This window comes from Nyctereutes procyonoides, unplaced genomic scaffold (genome assembly GCF_905146905.1).
Source record: "Nyctereutes procyonoides isolate TBG_1078 unplaced genomic scaffold, NYPRO_anot_genome, whole genome shotgun sequence".
Classification (NCBI taxonomy): domain Eukaryota; kingdom Metazoa; phylum Chordata; class Mammalia; order Carnivora; family Canidae; genus Nyctereutes; species Nyctereutes procyonoides.
The window spans coordinates 50,631,444-50,657,902 of NW_026575142.1; the positions used below are offsets into that span (position 1 = coordinate 50,631,444).

Here is a 26,459-nt window from a genome sequence, read left to right on the forward strand (position 1 = left end):
TTATAATAAATTGTTAATATAAGTTCTTTAACTTTGTTCTTCTAATATTGCTTTTGCTATTCTAGGTCCTTTGTATTTCCTTATAAATTTTAGACTTAGCTTGTTAGTGTCTACAAAATAACTGGGAATTTTGACTGAGAATGCATTGAGGCTGTATCAATGTGGAAGAGTTCTCCAGAGAGGTAGAACTTTCTCTCTCTCTCTCTCTCTCTCTCTCTCTCTCTCTCTCTCTCTCACACACACACACACACACACACACGCACATGTGTGTGTGCACAGACACAGTGTATTCTATTTTTAGAAAGCTGGTAGTGGGGATCCCTGGGTGGCTCAGCGGTTTGGCGCCTGCCTTTGGCCCAGGGTGCGATCCTGGAGTCCCGGGATCGAGTCCCGCGTCGGGCTCCCAGCATAGAGCCTGCTTTTCCCTCCTCCTGTGTCTCTGCCTCTCTCTCTCTAAGTCTATCATGAATAAATAAATACATCTTAAAAAAAAGAAAGAAAGCTGGTAGTGATGCTCTGAGTTGATTTTGAGACCAATAATGTAAAATACGTATTTTTAAAATTTGACACAGAGAGACAGAGTGCAAAAGCACAAGCAGGGGGAGCACGAGAGGGAGAAGCAGCAGGGAGCCCCATACAAGGCTGGATCCCAAGAATCCAGGATCATGGCCTGAGTTGGAGGCAGTTGCTTAACCAACTGAGTCACCCGGGAGCCCCTGTAATGTACATATTTTTGATAAACACTGGTGCAGTAAGGAGAGAAGGACCTATAAAATAAGTGGTTACCATCTACTGGAAAGTGCCACCAAGATGTGTACAGAGAGCTCTAGGACACAAGGGTAGGGAGCCAAACCAAGCAGTGTCCTGGAGAGTCTGGGAAAGCCGCCCAGAAGTCCTTGAAGAGTTGGCATAGAAGAGGAAGTATTTAACATATTTGACAAGAGGGTTGGGAGAGGTATTTGAGCTTGAGGATGACAGCAGTGGTGCGAGTGGGAAATGGTGAGGTAGGATGGGTGTACTCTAGTTAATTTAGTCCAGATGAAATGTGAGGGCTGAGGGAGTGGTGGAAGGTGAGGTTATAGATAACAACAGAAGGAACAAAAATGATAAAAGCTCCCCTGCCACAGTCTAAAAAAAAGTTCAGATTTTATTAGACGAGTCTCTACCCTGTGTGGTCATGATTTCGAACAGAACAGCCAGACCCAAAGGAGACCCAGTTCTGGAAGCCGGATCTTCTAACCCACTGATGCAGTTATCCTTCCATTCATGTGGCTTCTCAGAAGATCTACCCAGACACATAAATTGTGCTCTTTGAACCATTTACCGAAATAAAAATGCTAGTCCCTTACAGGACATTGTACAAGGTGGAGAGTGAGCTCACTCCATCTGTTTTTCCTCATTCCCTGTGTAGGCTTGCCTCATCTGCCGGGCAAAGTCACGGGAACCTGTGAGAGAGTGATAACCTCCTACATCTCCAACATGGCATTATTCTAGATGCTTTCTGACTATTGACCCAATGAATCTTCACAACAGTTCTTTGTGGTGTTATTATTTCCATTCCATAGATAAGGAAACTGAGGTACCTAGAATTAAGTGACCTACCTAAAGTCACACATCCAGCAATTAGCAAAGCTGCGTTTTAGGTGAAATCTCTTCTCCTAATCACCACAAGGCTTCTTGTTTGGGTTCAGTTTCATCTCCGCCGTGTCCTCAAACCTGTACCTTTGAACAGAGATGTTCATTAAAAGATTTGGCTTTGAGTCACAATATTGCTAAATCTGATTCTTCCGTAATATAGAGGAAAAGGAAAAGTTTTTCTAGCTAGGAGAAAAAGGATGGCTTCTTGGAAGGAGATGGTGTTTTTTTTTTTTTTTTTTTTTTTTTTTTTTTATTTATGATAGGCACACAGTGAGAGAGAGAGAGGCAGAGACACAGGCAGAGGGAGAAGCAGGCCCCATGCACTGGGAGCCCGACGTGGGATTCGATCCCGGGTCTCCAGGATCGTGCCCTGGGCCAATTCAGGCGCCAAACCGCTGCACCACCCAGGGATCCCCGGAGATGGTGTTTTGATAGAGCTTTGGAGAGATGAGTGAAATTTTGCAAAGTAAAAATTGCTGAGAAGGAAGGGCAGCAGTGCCAGCCAAGATGATGTCATTCAACTTTAACCTCCTTCTGTTTACAACTAAAAAACTGGACAGAATGCAAAAGTAACTATGCAAGAGCCCCAGGAAGTGATAGCAGACAGAAAGGAGACGGGACCCAAAACTTGGACAATGACCCGAAATGGCCTTTGTCACAGAGAATTGCACGATGGTGTGGGAGGCTAAAACTCTGAGACAGCCCCACCTTTCAGCCAGAGGAACATGGCAAAGGAGCCTCCAGAGAGTGGGAGGAAATCTCTGAGAGGAGAGAGCTGGGAAAAAGGCCATACTCCCTCTGTGTATGGACTAATATAAGTCATGGGCATGCTCCAAGGTGTGTATGGATGGAATAGACCCGAAGAAGCATGGCAAAGGTTTGGAGTACTTAACTATGAAATCAACACTACCCAGGGTCCTGGAGAAACCCAGAGTTACCTATATGACAGGCAGACCCAATTAGCCTAGTGAAGGCTTTGAAACCCAAACTGGCATAAAGCCACCAAAGTTGAGACAGAATTTTCAATCTGAACCTACCTGGGTTAATTGTACATAAAATAAATAAAAATATCAACATTTTTTCCAGAGAATTTAAGCAGGATTCAGTCTTATAACATGTTATCCAAAAGTCCAGGATACAATCCAAATTTTCTCAATGTAAAAGAGCCAGGAAATTCTGAATAATACTCAAGGGAAAAGACCATAATAGGTGCTAACCCTGAAATGACTCAATGGTGGAATTATGAGACAGACTTACAGTAGCTATTATAACCATTCTTCACTCTTGAAATGAACAAGATAGAAATTATCAGCAGAAAAATACAAACTATACAAAACAACCTGATGGAAATTTTAGAACTGAAAAAATGACATCAGAAAGTAATAAATTCATTGCAATGGGCTTAGTGACAGAAAAGAGATAAGAGAAAAAAATCTGTGAATTTGAAGATAGATCAATAGAAATCATACAGTATTTTATATTTGTAAATATATATTTTTATCGGGGGGAAAACGAACAGCATCTTAGGATACCAGGGGACATCAACAAGTTGAAAATTCATGTGGTTGGAGTCCCAGCCCAGAAGGTGGGGGGGGGGAAGGTATTGGTACAGAAAAATTTGAAGGTGGAATGGCTAAAAAATGTCCCAAATTTGGGGAAAGACATAAGCTAACAAGTTAAAGAATCTCAGTGTGGGGCACCTGGGTGGCTTAGTTGGCTAAGTGTCTGACTCTTGCTTTTGGCTCAGGTCATGATCTCAGGGTCTTAGGATCGAGTCCCATGTCCAGCTCTGTGATCAGTGATCAGACTGTGATCAGTCTGCTTGAGATTCTTTCTCTCCCTATGCCCCTCCTCCAACTCATGGGTGCACTTTCATTCTCTCTCAAATAAATAAGCAAATCTTTAAGGAAAAAATAAAAAGAATCTCAGTAAATCCTAAATAGGATAAACTCAGTGGCAACTACTCAGCCACATCATAAACTGCTAAACATGAAAGATAAAAAATCTGGGAGCAACCAGAAAAAGACACATACATCAGGCAAACCTATTAAAACAACCATAGACTTCTCATTTCTAACCATGTGAGCCAGGGACAGTGAAATAACATCTTGAATGTACGAAAAGAAAAGATGTGTCAACTTAGAATTTTATATCCAGAAAAAATATCCTTTAGGAGTGAAGGAAAAATAAAGATCTCAGATGAAGGAAAATCAAGAAATTTCATTTCTAGCAGCCCTGCTCTAGAACTATTAATGGAAGTTTTTCAGGCTGAAGGAAAGTGATACCAGTGGGAAACTGATTTTATTTTAAAGATTTTATTTATTCATCAGAGACACAGAGAGACAGAGACATAGGCAGAGGGAGAAGCAGGCTCCCTTGCTGGGAGCCCGATGTGGGACTTGATCCCAGTACCCCGGGATCACGACCTGAGCCAAAGGCAGAGATGCTCAACCACTGAGCCACCTAGGTGCCCCTCAGTGGGAAACTCTGAACTTGAATGAAAGAAGAATAAGAAAAATGATACATAAATATATAACACTGCAGATTCCTGTTAGTAAACCTACAGACAAAAATACAAAAGTAAACAAACATCCTCTCTAATGCCATGACATGGGGGTAACTATAGATAACTGGCAATATTTTGGATATGATTCCTTCAAGTTGTTTTCTCTGTGAATAGCATTTCTTTTTCTCTTCCCTCCCTCTCTTCCAATTAAGATTATATATAGCATATATGGTTTTATAATATTCCTTACCAGTTCACATTGTATCATACTTTTTTTGTTTAGAAACCTTAGTTACTGACAGTTTTATTAGGTTTGATAATGGTATTTTTGTTGTGGTTTTAAAAAGAATACATTTTAGAAACACACACTGACATATTTATGGATGCAATGCTATGGTGTCTGTGATTTGCTTCAATTACCCAAGGTGGGGAGCTGGCTGGATATGGATGAGCTAAGATTGGCCATAAAAAGGGGCACCTTGGGTGGCTCAGTGGTTGAGCGTTTGCCTTCAGCTCAGGGTGGGATCCCGGAGTCTTGGTATCAAGTCCCATATTGGGCTCCTTGCATGGAGCCTGCTTTTCCTGTCTCTGCCTCTCACTCTCTGCCTCTGTGTCTCTCATGAATAAGTAAATAAAATCTTTAAAAAAGTGGTGGGGGCACCTGGGTGGCTCAGTTGGTTAAGTACCTGACTCTTAGTTTTGGCTCAGGTCATGTCTCAGAGTTGTGTGATTGAGCCCTGTGGCAGGCTGCTCACTCAGTGGGGAGTCGGCTTAAAGATTCTCTCCCTTTTCCCCTCCCCGAACTCATGCTGTCTCTCAAGTGAATAACTATATCTTAAAAAAACAAACAAAAAAATTGGCCATAAATTGATCATTGCAGACAATGGGTAACGGGTACTTGATGGTTCAATGTACTTCTTTCTGTAGTATTCTATATGTATGCAATTCTTCATTAAAAAGCTGTAAGAAATCTTCATGAATATGATTTTAATTATTTAATCATATCCCATCCTGTGGACATCCCATATTTAAGTATTCCTCTGTTGTTGTGACTTGAGGTGGTTTCAGGTTATATGTGGGCTGAGATGAGACTGCAGTCTTTGAGAGCTTCTTTGATTATTAACTTTTTGGAGATGTGATTACTGAATTAAAGAAGAATGGACAAGGGCACCTGGGTGGCTCAGTGGTTGAGCATCTGCCTTTGGCTCAGGTCTTGATCCCAGTGTCCTGGGATCGAGTCGCACGTCAGACTCCCTGCATGGAGCCTGCTTCTCCCTCTGCCTGTGTCTCTGCCTCTCTCTCTGTGTCTCTTATGAATAAATAAATAAAATCTTAAAAACAAAAGTAAAAAGTGCCAAGTTTCCTGAAGTAGATGGCACTTAAAAAAAAAAAGGGACGGGGGGAGAATGGATATTTTAATGCTTGACTGTGTTTTGCCAAATCACCGTTCAGAAGACATGTTGTATGTAGTTTCCATACGAGAGGTATCTAAGAGTGCTCTCATCAGCTCTACGTTATATATATTTTCAGCCTCGGTTAATTTGGTAGAGGGGGAGGGTGGTATCTTATAGTTTTCATGTGACTTTCCTTGGTTTCCAGGGACATTGACTTCCCCAGCCTCACACTGAATTGGTTCCCATCCTTTCAGGGAGGGAGCAGGGGAGAAGAGTAGGAAAAGGGAAGAGATTTGTTGCCCCTTCCCCATTCCCCACTTTGAAGATGAAAGGCAAACAGACACAGGGAGCCCTGGGTTCAAATCCTGGCTCTGTCACCTACCACTGACTGTACACCGTCAGCCTCTCCCTGTCTCAGATGTCTTCGGGGAAGAGCTAGGGCAGTCATGCCGGCCTCATGAGGCCGAGGAGACAGAGACTCACCGGGGCCAGCTGGTGCACAGCGCTCCACCGCAGGATGGTAGCTGTTGTTGCCCTTGGGAAGCTGAGGATTAGAGTGTCTCAGAAGGACCTCCTGCTATCTTGCACGCAGGCAGGAGGGAACTCCAGACTGGGTGTCATCGTCTCCTCCAAGCCTAACTCCAACCCTGATCCTAACCACACCTGCCCCACTCCCTGCACAGGGAAGGCCCGGGCAGGAATTCCTACTCCTGTTTGTATCACTGTCCCTTCACCCTTCATTCTTTGAAGTCTCCCCAGCCTTTCAGCCTCCCGTTGCTGAGAGAGGAAGGCAGGTATCCCCAGCTGGGAAATCCAGCTTGGGGAGCTGGGTGAGCCTGAGGAAGGAATCGAGGAAGGGATTCAGACTTGCCTGCTCCCAGGATTTGTCTGGCTCGGTGGGAATGCACGTTGTGGTGCTTGGGCCAGAGGACTGGGGTGGGCTTCAGGGGGCTGTGTGTGGCAGTGTCTCACCTTATTCCTGGGAGCAGAATTCACACCTGGAACGTGATCTTTCCACGGTGGCCCAGCCAAGCGGGCATCGCTGCCTCAACTCACTGGGCCCCTCCCTGGCCCTTCACCTTCCTTGTACTGTTTCTCTCTGCCCAGGCCCAGAGCCCCTCCGTTGGACTTGTTCTTACTATACACACACACACACACACACACACACCACACACACACACCCCTTCCAGAAGGTTGAACCACTGAAACAGAAAAGAGGACTATGGCTCTAAATAACCTGTTTGCTTGCAGACTAGGAGAGAACCCAAAGTACTCTTCCTCTATTTATAGCTTTTGATTGGTGGGAGGTGGGGCTCGTGAGAACCCTTTAGGTTATTTCAACACCAAGCAAGAAGGCCAGAAAACCCTACAATGCTCAGCTCAGAGCATGGATACAGTTGGCTGGGTAGAGAAGCATTTCTCCTGACATCAAGGTTGGGTGCCCAGACCTCAGGGCTACCCACTTTACCCTGTTTACACTCTGGGACCACGTCACTGACTTCCTGTTTTCTTCTCAGGGCACCAGATAGTTGCAAGAGACCGAAGGGTAAAGCTGGGAGGGGGAGTGAGTTTGGCCAGTTTTCTAAATTAAGGGAAAATCCTGAGAAAGGATGGTGGGCTTTCCTGTGAGAATTTGGATCTACCAGCTTTTCCTGCTGTGGGCAGTGAGCCCTCTGCTCCATGGAAATGAGAGAACTACCCCCCTACACACCCCCTTCTGGGGTCTGCAGAGGGCTCTCGGAGGGTACAAACTCTGAGGGAACTGAACAGCTTTATGTTTTCATGCATATGATCACAGAGAAGTGATTCTTTTTTAAAAGATTTTATTTATTCATGAGGGACACACAGAGGCAGAGGCATAGGCAGAGGGAGAAGCAGACTCCCTGCGGGGAGCCCAATGTGGGACTTGATCCCAGGACCTCAGGATCACACCCTGAGCCCAAGGCAGACGCTCAACCACTGAGCCACCCAGGCACCCCAAGAAGGGATTCTTCTAATGGTTATAAATCACCTCAATTCGCAATAGAAGGATACTTTGATTTAAGAAGAAATCTTCAATGTCTTAAGTAGGAGTTCCTTAAACAGTGTTTCTTTTCGACTCTGAAATGGGAAGGTGCTTTACCCACCAGCTTTATTTCCGATGTCTTGATAGAGGGACCACTCGGCTAGGACCTGGTTTCAGACTTTTCCTGAAATTATGGCCTTCCTAGTCCCACTCCCTTGGCTCTGGCTTCCTGAGGGTCCCAAATTCTGCTTCTCTTGACTGTGCAGAGGTGTTTGAAAGAGTTAACACTGAAAGCAGCAGATACCGGATTTGTCGAGATGAATATAAAGGTCCTGTATTTAGCCAAAGACAAATACTGACTCATGACACTCCCAGAAAGTTCATCTCCTCTCACAAGTGAAGACTTCCATGACCCACAGCAGCAAAGCCAGGCCCCCGTCTCCTGTGCCCTCTTCCTCCCCCTGCCAGGGGCAGGTTTATAAGTCACCAGCTACTAAGCACTTGCCACATGCCCAGCACCGCACGGTCCTCACTTCCAACCCTTACAGCAGTCCTGTGAGGTAGGTTGTTTTGCCTCTGATTTACAAAGGAGGACGCTGAAACCCAGGGTGTTCCTATCACATTTGCCTAAGATCACAAGGGCTGAGTAATGCAGCTGGGACCCAAGGCTAGGTTCATCTGACTGCAAAACTGGGTTCCCATGAAGTTTTGCACCACTCTCCCAAGGTGGATCTCATCTGAGCATCTTCCTCATCTCAGGCCCTCATCTCATCTGCACTGGGGGTTGCACCCAGGTTTTCCTGGCCTCTGTGCCCTGAGTCGAATCTGAGTTGAGATCCTGGCTCTGCCTCCTGACAGTGGGATGCTTGTGGGCACGTCCCGCTGCCTCTTTGAGCCTTGGTTTCTGGGTTCGACGGTTACCTGCCTTAGTGCAGGTTATTTTGAAGATTCAGTAGGTGTTCGGCCCCAGACCTGGCACATAGCAGGTGGCTAAGAAGTACCTGCTGTGGCAAGTTTATAGGCTGCTTACTTGCAGGGAATGGAGGAGGGTGTTGTGAGCTGCAGCACCCTCCTCCTGCTGCTGACCTTGGACTATCCCCGCTGGCTCATCACTTCTCTCTCCTGCTCTGAAGCTTTCTATCTGCTCTCTGCTACATGCTTGAAAATTCCCAGGCTCTTCCATGGCTACTCACAATGCCATAGGCTGAGGTCCGAGTCTCCCTTGAAATGACCCCTCCCTCTGCTCAGCTTCGTGCACCTACTTGGGCTGACTCCACCCTCTTTCTGGTGCCCTGCCCTTGCCCGCCTCATGCACATGCTCCCAGAGCACACAATTTCCCCATATATGCATTCATGCATAATTGAACAATTGAGGCAACTTCTGTCTTATTGATTGCATGAATATAGGGCTATAGGCATTTATAAATCTGTTAGCATCAATTCATCACGGAGTATAAACTTTTCTTCACATGGACTAGCGGTCTTATTTCTTTGGGAGCTGTAGATCACAAGGAGTTATTTGTACCGTGTTCTGGTGCATGGAGAGCACAGAGACCCTCTCTTCCCTTTTGTCCTGGGTCGTGGCCTGGGGATGAGCTCTCCCATATACTAGCTTTCTGTGCACATGCTTCATATTCATTCACGAGCACAGATCAGGCTGCTTTTTGGTTTAGGACCTTTGGGGTCGTTCTCCAGTAGTCAACATTTCAAAGTTGACTCTGTACATGCCAAAGCCCTCCAGGGCTGCTGAAATATCCAGTTCACCATATCAAGCATCCTAACTGTGCTTTGGACTTTGAACTCAATACTATTGGTTCCCTTATAACTGAAACCATTTGCTTCTGCGGTTCGGTGGGCATGGCTCTGGCCAAGAGAGTCACAGGTCAAACAAGATGACCATTGGAGTACAGGGATTAAGAACATGGCCTTTGGATTAAGACAGTTCTGGATTCCATTTTGGGCACTTCCATTTACTAGTCAAAGCTCTTCAGTGTCTTTAAAATTCAGCTTCCCTATCTGAGAAATGGAAGGAGTACCCATGCCAATCTCAGAGGATGGCTCTTAGATTTGAATGAACTCTCTTATGTGTATGTAGGAAGCCCCCAGAAGCAGTCACAGTAACTTCTCTCTCCCTCTCTCTCTCTACAGGGATACACACCCAGTAGGTGCTTTGTTGATGATTTCGGTTCAAGTCTGAAATCATTTTCCTATTTAAAAATTAACCACCGGGACTCCTGGCTGGCTCAGCGGTTGGGCATCTGTCTTTGGCTCAGGGCATGATCCCAGAATTCCGGGATCGAATTCCACATCAGACTTCCTGGGAGGCACCTGCTTCTCCCTCTCCCTATGTCTCTGCCTTCTCTCTGTGTCTCTCATAACTAAATAAATAAAATATTTTTTAAAGAAATAAAATAAATAAAAAGTAACCACCTTACACCCCCAACATACACATTACAAGCCCTTGCAATGGGCCCTCTCTGATACTGAGTACCACTTGTATACCTTGTGTTTCACAGTGCTGAAGCAGCAGAATGGGTGTTGGTGAACTCTGTCCACATGGAACCCTATCAGATGGGAAAAATAAGATCCCCACTCCTTCCACAGCCCCTGGAGGAGCATATAAGAGAACAGTCACTTAGGCCAGGAGTGTGGTGGGACTCCTCATAGGAGGAGGACCCCACCCTGGGGTGTCTAAGGAGCTTCCTCTGTGGAGATGGGCTGGTAATGGGGATGCCCTTGGATCCCTGAAATGAAAGGAGGGAATGATGAGTAGGGATACTTGAGGGTTAACTAGTAAATGCTGATATGTGTGGATCTGGCCCCTAAAGAAAATGTCTAAGCCTTCCACTGGTCAACATGCTCCATTAAGCACCAGCTAGGTGCGATATAAAGTGGTCTTTGTGTATGGGTGATGGCGAGGCAAGTAAATGTAGAACATTTCAGAAAACCAGCCCTTGCCATCTAGGGGAGAAGGACCATTCACCAGGAGTGGAAGTTATGTGCAAGCCCTTGTCTGAGACTGCCCAGAATGGAGCACACTCCTGCGCCCATGAGATTAGTCTTCAGTCCCATTTCTGCCTCTGTCAGCTGGCGACTGAAATCTGGATCACAACCAAGGGGAGAGAAAGCTGAAAGACACCCCTTGATGCAAGGGCAGTTAGCACTCTCTCTGGTAGTCCTGACTCCCCCTGACCTTATAACCGACATGAATTATCCACATCTCCCCTTGGAGTGGGCAGCCCAGAATTGACAACAGTTGGGCCTGAAATTCTCAAAGACCTGGACTGAGGTGGAGGCCCTGCCACCTCCTCAGGAACTCTGGGTCAGGAAGAGGCACAGACTCCCCGGGTAGTGGAGGATCCTGTGCTAAGCAAGGACTTCACGTGCTTGAGGTCACGTTATTGACTGACCCTGCCATGTTCACACTATGCTGAGCCAGCATGGACCCTCCCACTCTGCCTGAGGCCACCCTCCTGTGGATGTTCACATTCTTCAAGGACTCTGTTTTTGATTGGTCCAGACCAATTAGATCAGAATCTACTGAGGCCAGTATTGGGCATCTTTATTTTTCCATGGTTCCTAGGTGATGTTAATGCCTAGGTAATATAGAGAAGTGGTTCCTTTCACCTACACCGACCTTAATGGCTATGGGACTAGGGGTAGGATGCTCCTCTGAGAACAGACTTGATCAAACCTTTTCTCCTCTACATTCTCTTCGCTTTTCTCTTTGGATGGTGGCCCAGTTGGGCTTGGGTTGGACTTAGGAAAGAGGTCAATTTGCTAAGTGAGCGAGGTAAACAGTTGTCACTTTGGTGGCCATAAGGAGTGGTCAGTGACTCTGACCTTGGGGCAATATTAAGAACTCTGGTCCTGGCATCCTCCTGTCCAGTCGGGTAAAACCAAGATGCAAGGGAAGAACAAACAGTCCTTGGCATGATCTCTGGCCCAGGAATTCCTGGAGAAAATTTATGTTTAAGACAATATCATTGTTCTCACTAAAGACATAGTTAAGCTGGATTTGAAGAGAAACGTAGGTCGTCAGGCCCTCATTATTAGGATTTAAAAGAAAAATCTTAATCTTCCATCTTTCATCCGAACTCTTTTCCTCTTGGGTTGTTATTTGGTCTTCCTCTGCTCTTCAGCGAAAATTCTGGACCGCCTCGTTACTCAGCTGGGATGTAGGAGCTCTGCTGTGCAGTCCTGGAGGGGGCATCTTTCTGATATAACTGCTGCCCGCCTCAGCTGCTGAGCTCTGAGATGATGGTCGGGGCACCTGTGTCTGTTTGATCTGACTGTCAATAAAATTCTTGTTTTTACATTGCTGTGCCCTTGAGCTTTATGCACTTGGGGGGCCAGATTCTTCCAGATAAGCACAGAATGCCTTATTTCTGCCTCATTGGGGGCAGTTGTGCATAGTTTGTTTTTTTTTAAAGTACCCTACATATCTAGCCAACCAGTAAAACCTGTTTTCAGGAGGCCAGCTGGGATCAGAAAGTTATGATTTTTATTGGGGGTAAGTTTCAGGCCATACAAACCAGAATGCCTTGCCCAGGGTCTCCAGAGACCCACCAGACACTAGGAGTATTTCAAAAAACCAGATGGCAGAAGCACATTTATTCACAAACAAAGCCCTGCATGGGCCAAGGAAATTATCCAGTTTCTTTGTGTCATGCTGGAATGTTACCAACAGATTGTGATAACAATGACAATCTCATGCTGATCAGAGTCTCTTATTGGCAGCAGTATCTCTGTTCATTTGAGAACAAATAAGAACTCAAATTCTTAATTAAGTCTGGCTGATAGCATCTTTTAGAACCTGGCAGTCGTAGCAGGGGGAAACAAATACAACAGGTATTTGGTGCTGAAGAATTTAGGAACCTCTGGCTTTGACTAAATTAAGGGGAGCTCCTATTATTTCCCTGTGCTAGGGAAGTACTGAGATAAGGAGAGATCTGTGCAGATGATGGAAGACTCTACCACTGAGAATTCTGCAGAAATTCCTAGACTGGTACAAATAGAAATTCAGGAAGTTTCTACTAAGAACCCTGTTGATATAATGCTAGCTGCACTTCCTAGTGGTCTTGGTCTAGAAGTGACACTTGTTATTTTTGCTCAGCTTTGATAGTCTACTGGCTTCATGTAGATGCAGGGTGTGTATGTGTGTGCGTGCGTACTTGCTGGAAAATGTCATCCCTGGATGAGCCCACCCTTTCAGCCAGAACTCTGTAATGACAGAAGGATCACAGTTTTGGTGGGGCAGCCTGTCATCCTTGACATGAGAAACAGGAAGAGGAGTCATTATGGGATTAAGTGGCAGCTCAGCTGGCACAAGTTAGGAAAGGTGAGCCCATCGTGGTGAAGGTTTCTGGAAGTCAGGGCAAGTGGACTGTTTCTCAAAGGCATTATGGTTAGTTAAGGTATCCTTTGGGGATAGTTGGGGATCAGGGTCTCTAGGCACAGAAAATGTAGGTTCTAAGATACAGACGAGCGATGGGGTTTCCACACCAAGGGGTTAAGGAGATGGTGATCAGGGCAGAGTAAAGAGATGTCACCAGAAGGTCAAAGATGGTGACCAGCCACTGCACTGGACCTGGTAAAGCCCTTTGAAGGACTCTGAGTAGACAGACATATGTTGGATAGCATGCGCACTTTGGGCGGTGGGGTGCGGTTAGGATAGTCTAGTTTGACCATTGGCAATGACATCTTGAGCAAATGGCTTAAACTCTTGGAGCTTCCTTTTTGTTTATAAAAGAAGATAATTAAAAGCCCAACCCAAAAGGTGCTGATAAGGATTAAATTTGGTAACATCTCTAAACTGCTAGCACCCAGGAAGAAGCTTAGTAGATGGCTCACAGGCCTATTTTCATCTGAATTGTTGCAATAGCCTTTTGAAAGGTCTTCCTTCTTCTTCTTCTTTTTTTTTTTTTAACCTCCTTCAACCTGCCATGAACAACACTTGATTCTCAGTGCGGCAGCCAGAATGATCATTTCAAACCTAAGCCAGCTGGGTCTTCTTTAGAGCAAAAGCGAGAATCCTACACCAGTCTAAGGCCCAAGGTGATCTGGCTCTAAGGCTTCCCAACCTCACCCTCTGCTACCCTTCTCCTCACCTGCTCTGTTCCTGGCCTTGATGCTATTCTTGAAACAGGTCAGGCCTGCCCCTGCCCAGATATTTTGCTTTTGCATACATCTGGAACCCTCCTCTTTCAGAAATCTGCATGACCCCTCTTTCACCTCCCTCCAGTCTCTGCTCAAATGCCTTCTCAGTGAGGCTGACTATCCAGTGTGACCCTGAGCTCCACCCTTCCCCCATACACCTGCTGTTTATAGCCTGTCTTCCCTGCTTTAATTTTCCACCTGACAGTTATCCACTTCCAAAGCATCACATACATATGTATTTTGTCTTACTCCTCCCTTATCCCCTCACTGGAAGGCAAGTTCCGGGGTGGGGGTGGGGTGTGGGATTTCTGGCTGGTTTCTGCACTGCCGTATCTCCGGGTAGATCACAGTAGGCAATGAGCATTGGCAGAATGAGCGCACCTATCTGTAAGTACGTGTGTGTGTGTGTTGTCCTCATGGACTCTGGGACTGCTGCAGAGTGGAGGAGCTCCGGCCTCTCTGCTCATGTCTCTCACCCTGAACTCCCCTAGCCAACCACGACTGAGACCCTCCTACGTATAAAACACTTGGGGGAACCATCAAACTTGAGACCATCGAATCTCAACAAGCCTTGAAATCTAACACTCCATTTACAGGAAGCACAGAGCAGAGAGGAGTAAGTTAAACAATACCGTAAGGAGGTCCTCCGCCAGATTCAGTACTAGGAACATTCCATGGGTCAGAGGACTTAGTTTCTCCCACAAACAGAAGTCCTAAAAAAGGAAAATAAGGGCTCTATTATAAATTAAAAGAGAGTTTAGAATGGTATATTATCCACACATGACATTTGGATCCTCTTTAAGGAATTAGTGCAAAAGACACTTTTAAGAGAACTGGTGAAAATTTGAAATTGAGTATCGATGGCACTGTGGTTCTATATATATATATCCTCATATATTCTCTGGCAGAACCGACTGGGTGTGTGGCATATTCTAGAGAAAGAAACTCCCTAGAAAATTATTTGAGGGCCTCTGGTCCTATATCTCCCAAGGATGGCACATAGCTAATACCATCCTAGATACCAGCAAGGTGAGTTCATTTATGACATAAATGGGTGTTGGAAGACATTAGGGCTTAATTTTCCCAAGGAACGCCAATGGAGAAGAGATGGTGGCAGAGACTGATCCGAGGGCTGACATTTGCTTTAAATTACTTCAGAGGAAAAAAGGGAAGGGAAAATAGATGAAGTTGGCAAAGGGCACCTGGGTGGGTCAGTGGTTGAGCATCTGCCTTTGGCTCAGGTCATGATCCTGGGGTCCTGGGATTGAGTTCCACATTGGGTTCCCCTCAGGGAGCTGGCTTCTCCCTCCACCTGTGTCTCTTCCTCTCTCTGTGTGTCTCTTATGCATAAATAAATAAAATCTTAAAAAAAAAAAGATAAAGTTGGCAAGATGTTGGTACTCTTTGGAGCTGGGTTCTGAAAATAGGCTCATTGTGTTACTTCCGTACCTATTTGTATGTGTAAAAACTTCTATCGTATGAATGAAATTCTTTTTTAAATATTGGGAGGAGGTGAAACAGTCCCACTTCCTGATGGGGAGGGAGGCCCATTTTCTTTTCTCTGCTTCTCTGTTGGGTGTGGGTTGAAGTGTGGAGGCAAAGGGGATGGGCCTGCTGCCTGGGAGGCATGCCGTGCTTATTCACCCCTCCTTATAGGCCCTTTGCTCCTTCTTCCTTGGCTCTACTCTGACTGATGCAGTGGAGTGCGCAGTGGTTCACAGTGTGGTAAGATCGGGAAAGACGCCAGCTGGGACTGGGTGGTGGGCATCAGCCAGAGAGGGAGCCAATGGGGGCAAAGTTCCTTGTTCAGCCGATACCTGTCAAATGGGAAGGTATATATTCCTTCAAATATACAACTGGGGAAGGCACGAGGTTGAAGACCGTAGCAAATGGCCTGTGATTTCCCTTTGCTGTGGTTCTGGAAATCCTGTGTTCAGAGCTCTCCGCACCTGGTCCAAGTGGCTAGCTCTGGGCAGAAACCCCAGAGGGGCTGCTCTGTCCATGGTGGGGACACAAAGTCCTGTCCTCAGGCTTTCCAGAAACCTCAGGGAAATGTATGCAGGTGTTTCTTCTCTATCAGTGGCTGCCTGGCTGGGAAAAGATCTAATTTCTGTTAAGAGACACTTTTTGCCACCTGGGTCTGGAACAGTTGGGGCAAGCTGGGATGAAAGCCCCTTTATCTTCAGGGCTTTGATCTGGGCAGGATATCCCTCTCCCCACCATTAGCTCGGAGGCCGGGCTTGCCCTCAGGTAAACATTGGCAAACTCTGCTACTCAGACACCCCGTGAAATCTCTTGTGGCTTCCTTTTTCCTTTTACTCTCTTCTCAGATTTACTCACTGCAGGTTGGTTTCCTGTTGCTTAATGTGTTTGTGATCTGAACAAAATTGTTACTTGTCAGAAATATTTTGACATTAACTATTCCCTTTTTTGACCTGTGCCAGTGCCCACTGATGAAACTCGGGGCACCAGGGACTGGGAGTGAGTCAGCAGCCAGGCCCACATCTCTGGGGACTCTGGGGACTCTGGAAGCAAGCGACAGCAGAACCTGCCCCAGGCAGTCGTTGCTGCAGGAATTAAATGAGCTTCACTGACTTACAGGAGCTTTACCGTATGTAAAACGCTTAGCACATGGTAAAAGTTCAATAATTATTTGCTGCAACAAAGTCCTAAGGTCTGTCATTAAATTGTTGCCACCACCCTGCGGGGGCAAATTTTAAAATTTTATTAGCCATCCTTTACAGATAAAGACACCAGGTTTGTAAAAGTTGACCAACTGGCCTATCCTCCCACAATGGACAGATAGAAAAGTTGGGATTTGAATCTGGGCTTTTGAAATGACAGAGCGCGAACTCTTTCTCTGAAGCCAGGGCTTCTCAAACTGTCCCTGAAGGATCAGGTTTCCCCCCCCAACCCCAACCTGTCACACACATCAGTAGTTTCTAAAATACAATGAAGAGGATTTATTGGAATAATTCAAAGAAGGACATTTAAAATACAAGCCTTATTTTTAAAGTTACTGTTAGATTCAATAGACATAAATTTCCTCTTCCAAATTAGCATAAGAAATGATTACATTCGCTATCTGTACTCTTCTCATCCTGGATCTGGAGAAAGCTTTCTCAAACTAGCCCTTCCTTATGTGCAAATCTCACTGGAGTAATTGTGCCCTCTGCTTCTCAGAGCATGGTGGGCAGGTGGGACCACTCATGTCAGAGTTGCTTGGGTGCTTGTTAAATGGCCATCTCTGAGCTCCATCCCAGACTGCTTGGATCAGAATGACTGAGGAAGAATTCAGAAATCTGCATTTCAACAAGTCATTTGATAATTGCAACGTGCTCAGAGTTTGACCATCCGTGCTCTGCGTGGTGCTACTTCCCCTTGTGGTTAATAGATGATAGGGAAATGGTCAAGTGAGTATACGTGTTTTATTCTCACCCCTATTCCCACCTGGCTTTGTAATTGTTGTTTTTAAGTTCTTAAGAAGTTCCTTTCCGTAGAAACTCACCGACAGAACCTGCTTTCTCAGTTCATTTTAGTGCATGTCAGCAAATGTGTATTGGGTGCAAACTATAGGCCGGGTAGAGGGGAAACAGACCAGGAGGTGCTCACAACCAGTGGACAAGTGTTGTTGATTGAGTACAGAATCAAGGGGCACTTCAGTGTGCAGAGGTGGGGGAAGAGGATGAGAAGGATCTAGCATTGGAGACTTCTGAGAGATGATCAGTAAAGTGAAGGAAAAACAGAACAGCGAGTTGTAGATTTGAGAAGCCAGAAGGGGGAAATGACCAACTTCGAAAAATGCTGCTGCTGAGCCGAACGCGATGAAGACTGAGCCCTGACCATTCATTTACTTAGCAACACAGTGGTCATGAAGGTCTTTGCTGACGTTGACAAGAACAGTTTCCTGGAGATGGGGGAGGCCTGCTGGGGGGCATTCAAATGAGAATGGAAAGAGGGAAATCGGAAACACTGACTCTACACAGTTCTTTCAAGGAGATTTACCGCAAAAGAAATCAGGTAGGAGGTGGGAGGTGAGATGAGGTCAAGAAGTTACACAGGTGGAACAGGGAAATGGAGGTTATTTAGAACTCGTGCCAGGGCTAAATATGTGACTATTGTCAAGTCCAATATCTTTTTCAGCGAATTCCTTCGGTAAAACAGAAAGATTGTCTCCCATATTCTCCTTTCAAGCTCTTTCAAACTCTCCCACTCCCAAATGATAGTGTTCGGAAAGAGTCTGCAAATAACTCTTACTCCTTACATGGCTTAATTTGAACACATTTTTTTCATATGACATTGCATTTTTTTGGTGTTTTCCTCTATTTTTTGGCTGAAGTGTTCTAAAGGAGATTTCATCTCTAACTATATCACCTGATTAAGACTCAAAAAAAAAAAAGAAACATAAGCACATTATGTAATCATAATAAAAGAATGCTTACTGTTATATGCCTAACAAAAGTAAGGATGATTTCTTAATATCATATAATAGCAAATCTATATGCAAATATCCCTATTTGCCCCCAACGGTGTTTTGTTCAAATCAGGATTCAAGCCAAGTCTGCATGTTGGATATAATGTTTTTGTCTTTTAGCCATTTGTTTTCCCCACCCATTGACCTGTTGATGAAGCTTGTTCAGTTGTTCTGTAGAATGCCCTGCTTTCTGGATCTGTCTGATAACTTCTCTCTTGTGTCAGGTACCTTGTTCTTCTTGCTCCTGTGTTTTCTAAAACCTGGAATTACATATAAAGGCTTGAGTATATACCAACTAAATATTTCGGGTGAGAATTTTTCAGAGGTGGCACCGTGTGCTTCCTGTTGCTTCACACCAGAAGGCACATACTGTTGAGGTGTCCTACTCTTAGTGATGCTAAGGCCGATCAGGGTCAGGTGGTGGCTGCCTTAATCAAGAGACTTTTGTTTTGTTTTTTTTTTAAGATAGAAGCAATAGCATGTCTATGTGCTGATAAGCATGATCTTTGAGAGAGGGCTACAAATGATGCAGAAGAAAAGGGAGATTTTGTAGAAGAATATCCTTAAGTAGACAAGAATATACAGGATCTATTGGAACAGATGTTGGGTATTCCAAGGGTTGGGTGCCACCAATTCATCCATAGCAACATGGGATCATTTGGGCATAAATGCAAGTAAGGTGAGGAGCTGTGGTACAAAGGTGTGTTGTGTCTGTGGTAATTCTATTCTGATAGCTTCCTTTCTCTCTATGAATAAGTAGCAAATTCATCAAGGGAAGTGGAAGATGAGGGGACTTTTCATGGGGAGGAAGTCAGATAGTTCTCTAGGAGAGTGGCGGGTGAATTGACCAAAAAAGTAACATGTGATTGCTAGGAAGGATGAAGGCGCTACTTGAAGTTAGTGATGATGAACTTGAGGTGAAATCCCTAAGTTTTACTTTGTGATTTTCTTAAGCCTTGCAGCTGCACTCCGGCAGGTGTGAAGGAAGACAGAGAGTTGGATTTAACCAGAATTGGGGTTTATCCAACGTTGTGTGATGAGAGAGGCCAATTTAATGCCTGGCCACGGAGTTGAAGCTGGGTAGAAAGGGAAGTGAGAATATGAATGAAGTGAGAGATAGTGAGAAGCTGGTAGGAATAGCCAGAGAAGATAGTCGAAGGTCGGTACTAGTTGGACTAAGCTACAAAGATAGGAGTGGTGATTGGGGGTGGTGGTGCCTGAAATCAGGACTGTGGAGTATTTTTTGAAAATGATAAGATCAGAGATATGACCTTGGGGGTGAGTGGCTAAAGTCACAGTCTTTGGAGTAGAGGAGCTCAAAGAACTGTGAGACCAGGGAGCTAGAATGGTTCTGTAGGTAGACGTTTATATCCCCAAGAGGAAGGACAGAAATAGTGCGGGGAGGATTATGGTGGGCCAAGTGCAAAAATATTCAAGGAACGAAGAAGAGTGTCCTGGTGGAGGGGAAATGACTTCACCAAGGTGGGTCGCAGGCAGCCTGGTCTGCATGGGTTTGTCTGAGGATGAAACAAGTTTGTGTGAAGTTCTCAGCACCAGGCACAGGCTCTACCCGCCTCAGTGGCTCCAAAAGGCAGAGCTGAACCCACTGGATTAGTTCTTACAAGGGAGTTGATTTCTCTTCATTTTAAGACCTTCTAAGGGGCAGAGCTGTTCACATCACTCTGAGTGCCCCCCCCGGGGGGTGGTGGTGGTAAATTCCCTGTCACTTGTGTCTCCAATAGACAAAATGGACTTCTGCGGTGACAATGCTGCCGAGGTGATTCTAGCCACTGGCAGTGATGGGTGGCTGAGTGAGTGCCGGTCTAGCAGTCGAAGGACATGGGAAATGGGGAAGGGTGGTATTGGAGCCAGCTTCATTCTTTCATTCAGACATGACTGAACACGTCCCACTTATGGCTCAGACCTGGCTAGAAGTGGAGGGGCCAGAAATAAACCTTTAAAGGAACCTCAGTCTGGGTGGGATAGACCTGCCACCAGATAAATGTCATGTAGTCTCTGGAGCGCCAGAACAGGCACCATGGAGTCTTGATCTCTGTGGGGTCAAGAAACTCTTCAGGGTCCAGGGGCACCTAAGCTGGTATAGGGGGGTGGAAAGGGAGTGGGAGATGGGGCTGAGTGGCTGTGGCCTCGTGTGAACAGGGTAGGAAAGGACATTTCATCTGAAGGAACTTGCCTTGCGAGGCAACAAAGGACAAAGGACGAAAGAGTAGGACATTTGGAGGGTCACAAGTGAGTTAGTCTGAGAAAATTACTCCTCTTCCTTATTTTAGTTTCCCTATTTGTAGTTGGGACAGTAATGGTTTGCACTGGGTAGGGCCTGGTGAGGAGTCAATGAAATAATGTGTATAATCTCTGTCACGTGCCCTATTGTAATCCCTTTGAGTGTAATCCCTTACTTGTTTATTTAAATAATGCTATGAGAGTGGCTTTTTAATTTTTTTAAGATTTTATTTTATATTTTTTATTCATGAGACACACAGAGAGAGGCTGAGACATAGGCAGAGGGAGAAGCAGGCTCCCCACAGGGAGCCCGATGTGGGACTTGATCCCAGGACCCTGGGACCATGACCCCAGCCAAAGACAGACACCCAACCAGAGCTACCCAGGTGCTTCTGGCTCTTTTATTAGTATTCTCATTTTATAGATAAAGAAGCTGAGTCTTTGAGGGTTGAGTAGCTTGCCGGAGGTCATATAACTGGTGCAAGATGGTTTGAACTCTTGCCCTGATCTTTCTAACCACCACCACCACCAACACCACCAACACCACCAACACCCCCCGCCCAGAGTTCTAACCCTTAACCCCTAGTCAATGCTGAGCACATAGCTGGTGCTAAGTAAGTGGTAACTGTTATTGTCATTGATTGCTCTAATTTCTCACCTGGAGAATTGAGGCTTCTGTAGAACTTCTGCGGCTGGTTGAAGTTCACCACAGCTGCAATCTCATGAGCAGCAGTGAAATTTCTGGAAGACTCTCATCACGTATGATAGATGTACATCAACAGTTGCTCTACTTTGTTTCAATTAGTCAGTTTTTAGAAATCAAGAGCAGGAAGTGGTTGTAATCTCCTAAGAGACGAAGTTGTTCTGAGCAGATGTGATTGATAAGGGGAGGAAGATCTGCGTTAGCTGCACTCTTCTGCTGTCTGTGTCCTGAATTCAAACTGAAGTCACCTGCCCCACAGCTTAGGGGAATGGCAGCAAACCACATTCATAAGCTAGAGGCATCATCTAAAGGGCAGGGGGCCTACCTGCAGTGTTCCTCAGGAGGGTGCCAAGAAAGAATATTTTCCATCAGTGATGCCTGAGGAAAGCGTAGACCTCTTAAGAGCTGGTGATCCTTCGTTCAACAAATACTGATTGAGTATTTACCATGTGCCAGACACTCGTCTAGGCATTGAAGATAGTAGCGATGAAGGCTGGCAAGGTTTCTACCGAAGGAGTTTACATTTTTAGTAGCGGAGCCAGATGGTAATCATATAATAATATGAATGCATGCATAATTACAGACTCGCACCACGAAGGACACATATGTGACATGAAAAGAGGTAGAGCTATCAGAGATATTCTAGGATTCAACCAGGAGTCTACCCAGGAGCCAGTTCTTTGAACTAATGAGAGCCCTGGGTTTTTGACAAGATCACCCCAACACCTCTCACTTTTGCCCCGTCGGACCTGCCTGGTGCCCACACCTGCCCACCTGCCAGTCTGAACCCCAGGCCTGCCAGGTGGGGGCTTCCCCTTAGGTCATGGGAGGGAGCCACTTGTGGCCACTGTGACTTCCTCTGAGCTCTTCGTGCTGCGTCTCCTAGGATGGGCTTTGAGATCAGCCCAGGAGTGGGTATGGAGTTGATATACAGGGTCCAAGTGTATTTTCAATATTGTTCCTAACATGTTGTTTTGCCTAATTATTCTGGTAACATAATAAGCATAATAAAAGAAGTCAAACTGAGAGAGGACTCCTTGCTCAGCTTGCTCCTCAGCTGTTTTCAGGTCTCAATCTTGTACCTTTCTTCTAGTTATTTGAACATGAGTAACTTTTCATCACAATGATTTTTGCAGAGATAACATTCTCTGTTTTACTTTTTTTGTTTTAATATATGAAGAATTTTCCCCCTTATTGCTACAGAATTCACATGCAATTATATATATTATGTTATCACATATTACCTTATATATTTTAAATTAATATTGCTAATACATAATATATATGTGTATAGTCTATCAGGTAGAGGTACCCTGGTTTGACTATTTCCCTTTTGCTGAAAGCCTAGTTGTTAGCCTTAGATTTTCACCATTAGAAATCACTTTGTAATTGAAAACTGCTTTTTTTCTTGCATGTACATATTGCTTTATAAAACTCTTTCTTTATCCCACTGATCCTCTTCTAAATCTCACCACTACTGTGGAAGGTAGGGAGTCATTTATGTGCAAGGAAACCAGAATATGTCGTCTTGATCTTTCAATCATTTGTTGTCTTTTTTCCTACAAGTATGATAACTTGGTTGATGGTCATAAGCTCTTAATTCTATGACCTGGTATCTTCTAATTTTTACTGCTCCCTCAGAATATACCAATTCTATTACAACCTGTTCAGTAATGATATTAATCATTTTGAAAACTGCTGTTTGATATAAATTCCATAAACCAGCATCTTAACATGCCAGTTGTCACTTTTGGGTTTCTATCAAGATTCATCATCATTTTATATGCTTGTTAATTATGTTTCCTGTTTTGTGATTTGTCCATTCATGTGGAGTGCCTGTTTATTTTGAGGAGCTTTGACTCTCTTTACCCTTTGCACAGCTGGACTCTTTATTTCCTTTTAATCACAGCATTTTCTTGGAGACAAGAGAGAGTTTTCATGCAAGTGACTATTAAAGTTGTCTTTTATTATTTTTCTATATTCTGTCAGAAGAAAGAGCTGACAAATATAGAAGTCTGTTTTTAGCGTTTTCAAATTATATTTTTATAATATTTTTTCCAACTCTAAGAGTAATGCATATACATTTTAGAAATTTTGGAATATACAAAAAATTGTAAAACGTGAAAACCCATTCATTATTCTACCGTCCAGGGTTATCTTATCTTGTTCTGTTTCTAGTCCTTTCTCTTTTTACAGGTACCTTAAAGAACAATTTTCATGGATTTGATGAGAATATGATATACAGTTTTACAATCTCTTTTTTCTAGTTAGCATTATACTGATCGAAGTTTCAAAGAAAGTATTCTTTGATAATAAATAAAAGAAAATCTGTCTAGAGGGTATTTAGGGATGATCCGAATCTTCTCTCACCAAATTACTATTTATGTATCCCCAAACCAGTGACTGAATAATCCTTCCTTCCTACATTGGTCTGTGGGGACTGCTTTATCCTTCTAGCATGTTCTTATCTAGTATCAGTCTATTTCTAGGCCTTCTCTGCTACTCACGACTCTGAGCACAGCACCTATAATGGGCTCTTGTCTCTGTTTCTTTTTCTGAGCTCTCCAGGCTTCCTGGATCAAGCTGTAGCGGAGGCCAGGAAACTAGCTGAGGGGCCTGTCTACCTTGTTAATATTTAACCCTGCCCCTGCTGGAAACCAGCCCCTAACCTCCTCTTTGTTGTTTTTTCCCTTTTCTTTTCTTTTTTTTCATTTTGGCCTTTGCAGATGTTTTTTGATCATCCGGAGAAAAATGAGCCTTGGCCTCCAGATCCAATAAAGCATACATTCCTCCCATGGAGAAGAGCACTGATTTCTGAGGACCTGCAGGGCCTGCAGCCCCAGGGGGATTAGCCAAAAGCAGGTAAGGAACACCTGAAGGCATGGGCTATGGGAGCAGCAAAGGGGTACATTCCTAATTGAAGAATGGGGCGATGGAGTGTGTGGCCGGGAGTCAGAGTCTCAATGTCTGACTATGGCTTTGCTGTTTTCTTCATCTTTTTTTTTTTTTTTTTTTTTTTTTTTAGTTCTGATTCGGTGAGGGGTGGGGATAGATGGTTTTCCTGTGTCTATAACTGGTAAGTGTTAGACTTGAAGTTATTCTGGGGTTCAGTCCACCATTTTTGAGCACCTACTTTGTGCCAAGCCCACCTTTGGTACTCATGTAGTGATGAGTAAATCAGGGCAGGAACCTTACTTTGAGATTTTCTCTTGGTTCAGTGTTGGCTTGTTCTCTATAGGTGACAATGTGGGCTCTTACCATATTCTTCTAGAAGCCTGGTGGGGATGGTTAAGGATTTATTGATATAGTCCCATCAGCTCAGTAATCCTTTATTGAGTACCCAGTCAGTTTCAGGTACTGTGCTGGACATTGGGGTTTCAGGAATGCGCCAGGAGGGGTTCCCCTCTAGCAGGCGGTCAGCAGGAATAGCGAGCATTGCTAAACGCTAAAAACGAGTGGGAGGGGGCTTCATGGGAGGTCAGAAGCAGAAAGGTAACACTGTCTAGTTGCCAGGCAAATGGACAAGGAGAGACTACAGCAGTGAAAAGGCCCAGAGGCTAAGACATCTGGAAAATCCAAAGCTTGATGTGTTTTCCCAAAGAATTAGGGGAGAAAAATATACTACTCCTTTCCTTCAGCTTGGGCTGAAGGAAACTGCTTCCATCGTGCCTCTTTAGAGCAGCTGGAGAGGGAAACAAGGGTCTTGAAGCTCTCTGTGTCTTATGAGCAGAAGCTCCAGCCAGCCGTTGGACTGGGAGCCCCAAGAGAGGGTGGTGTCAGGACACCTAGGGAGCCCTGAGGTGAGCTTTCAGATGAGTGTCCTGGTGCCGTGACCCTGAAGCCTCGGGCTGTCTCAAAGTTGCAGGACTATTGTGCCGGCTTTTTGGAGGAGCTCTTCTGAGACCCTCAACCTTCTAGAGTCGGTCTTAGCAGGAAGGTGACCACCGGCCCCTTCCGAGCCTGAGTTCCTATGCAGTGAATCGGGGCCTGCCTCCCTACCTCTTGTCTCACTTTCCTTATACACATAAAAGTTAAATCCCAGTTCGCAACTGTGCCACTTCCAAATCACTCATGCAACTGTGGAGATTAAATAAATAATAAACGTGGATATATAAAACCGCAGCTTTTTCAACTCTAAATGGAGCCAAGACGATTTGCTCTGCTTACATGACAGGGTTATTCTGGGTCTCAAAAGCCTAATTACTGTGAAGGAGCTGCCTGAGGGTAACCTGGTGCATGCAGACGGGTCAGGTCTGGGACATGCTGATGGCAGAGGTGGTTTTCCTGTGATCATCTGACAGATTGGCTTGTCCCTCTTAGAGCCCCTGATTTCTGAGTCCTGTTTGGTCAACACTTTTCTCTGTCTTTTAATATAGATGCCTGTCTTTGAACGCACAGACCGTGAACTTTTAGAGTCAGACAGACCTGGGTTGGAATTCTGGTTCTGGCTCCGACCACCTGTTGACTTTGGAGAAGCCCTGGAGCTTTACTAAGCCTCAGTGTTTTCATCTTCTCCAGGGGGGCCGTGAATATCTGTTCCATTGTGTCACAGTAAATATTAAATTAGACCTTGCAACTAAAGTGCCTACGATATGGGAAGCACCCTTCTCTTTCTTCTTGAGCTCCTTAGCTACCCTAGCCATGTGATCAGCTGAGCAAGTATCTGAGGAAGTTGAGTTCCTTAGTTTTCTGACCTGTAAGCAGCACCCCCCTCAACCCATTTCATGATCCCATATTTGAGGTTTTTTTCCCTCTATGTACATTGTATCACTTCTCAGACTTCCACAGCTCCAGGCAAGCACCCATTCTCCCCAGATCCACTGGCTCTTGAGGTCTGGGGTGATGGGAAGCATGGTATCACCGGTACTGCCCATGGATTCTGGAAACAGCCTGGATGTCACTTACATTAAAGAGTCCAGAGGAGGACCTGAAACTCAGGTTGAGGAATCATGGCCAGTGTTCCACTCTGCCATCTTTCCGGGTCCCACATGGCCTCCATGTGGCCCTCAGCCAAGGGGCTGCCCTCTGGTCTGTGTTCAGAACACTTCCTGTGCCTTTGCAGTGATGATCTAGATCAAACACCATTTCTGCTGGTCCTCCTAGCACACCTGAGTGAGAGATTACTCACAGAAAACCCAGGTAGAGAGAGACAGGTTTAGTGACTTGCCCAAAGTCACCAATAATGGGGAGAGAACTCAGGTTTTGTGGACACCTAGTCCAGGACTCCTACCCCTTGTCCTGGATATCTTAGCACTGGGCTCCAAGGGAAGAAACTATGGATCCCTAGTGGGTTAGCAAAACTGCACAGGTGATTGCTTAGACTCATTACGGTAAATAGA

The 26,459-nt window shown here is 45.0% G+C and overlaps 1 protein-coding gene across 4 annotated transcripts in view; it reads left to right on the forward strand.

Moving 5' to 3' along the window:
- ST6GAL1 (ST6 beta-galactoside alpha-2,6-sialyltransferase 1) overlaps positions 1-26,459 on the forward strand; it is a 122,139-nt gene that overhangs the window by 63,893 nt on the left and 31,787 nt on the right. For all 4 annotated transcript variants that reach the window (XM_055308218.1, XM_055308219.1, XM_055308220.1 and 1 more), the window contains one exon: positions 23,847-23,982. The gene's annotated coding sequence lies outside the window, so the exon portion shown is untranslated. The remainder of the gene's footprint in view (positions 1-23,846; positions 23,983-26,459) is intronic.